This window comes from Octopus sinensis, linkage group LG19 (assembly GCF_006345805.1).
Source record: "Octopus sinensis linkage group LG19, ASM634580v1, whole genome shotgun sequence".
Taxonomy (NCBI): domain Eukaryota; kingdom Metazoa; phylum Mollusca; class Cephalopoda; order Octopoda; family Octopodidae; genus Octopus; species Octopus sinensis.
In genome coordinates this window covers 43,886,270-43,887,749 of record NC_043015.1, presented here as the reverse complement: position 1 = coordinate 43,887,749, position 1,480 = coordinate 43,886,270, and positions in this window count along the sequence as shown.

Here is a 1,480-nt window from a genome sequence, read left to right as displayed (position 1 = left end):
CTAAAATTTGAAGTCTCGTTCTTATACCAGAAATTATAAATATATATACATACGGAGGAGACGGACAGACAGAGAGATCAATAAATAAATAAATAAATAAATAAATAAATAAATAGATAGAATAGATAGATAGATAGATAGATAGATAGATAGATAGATAGATAGATAGATAGATAGATAGATAGATAGATAGATAGATAGATAGATAGATAGATAGATAGATAGATAGATTGACACGTATATAAAAACTTGAATTTTACTGCGAAATTTTAACCACTACTACAAATATCTATATAAATATGTACGGGTGTATACTGATATATACATACATATACACACATGTACATATGCACACTCACTCGCCCCAGACACACTCACACGCAAAAGCGTACTTATGCAAATATATGTGAGCGTAGCTGCGAGTGTATGTTCTTTGCATCTACTTTCATCTGTTGCATTGCCTTAATCTATTAGTTTCTCTAACTAGAAAAAAAAATCAATGAAGAAAATGTAGCAGGACTGATGATTTCATAAGAGATTATACTGCTTGGTTCTCGATTATATAAATAAAATATCTTGAAAGAAAAAAAACTATTATCAAGCGAGCAGTGGTAGCACTTTCGTAAGAATATACCTGTTCAATATCTGGTAAGGAAATTGATTTCTCTGAAGCTCGAAATTCTAACCATTTCACACCAACAATTATCTAACGTCAAAATTATCTAATTCCAGATTATATTAAGATTAACAATTGCAAACAAAAATCTTTAAAACTCTATTAGAACAGAAATTATATAAGAGGAAATGTCTGTATTTTGTGGCATAAGTACTAAATATGTATTTATTTCTGTTTGTTACATTTAATATTAGATATGCTTTCTAAAATGGTATATTTTTTAACCAAACAAAATAGTTCGCCTTTTAAATACTATGACGTGTGTCTGGCGCTAAGAGCTGGCACTTGTATCATGTTCATAATCTAGAAGATAACAAAAATCAAAGAGTATTCGAGAAATACGAAGATGAATTCGAAGGAAACCACGAGGAAATTGAAATATTCTATTAGCAGTAATGCAGTATAAAATTTTGAGTATGCATGTATATATATACACACATATATGCATGCGTGTATGAGTGTATGTGTCTGTCTACCTCATCTCTCTGTCTCTGTCTCCTCCTTCCCCCTCTCTCTCTATATATATATAAAGAGTGACAGATAGGTAGATGGATAGATACACAGATAGATAAATAGATAGATAGACAGACAGACAGATAGATATTTAGACAGACAGATAGATAGATAGATAGATAGATAGATAGATAGATAGATAGATAGATAGATAGATAGATAGATAGATAGATAGGCAGACAGACAGAGATAGACAGACAGATAGATATATATATATATATAGATAGATAGATAGATAGATAGATAGATAGATAGATAGATAGATAGATAGACAGATAGATAGATAGATAG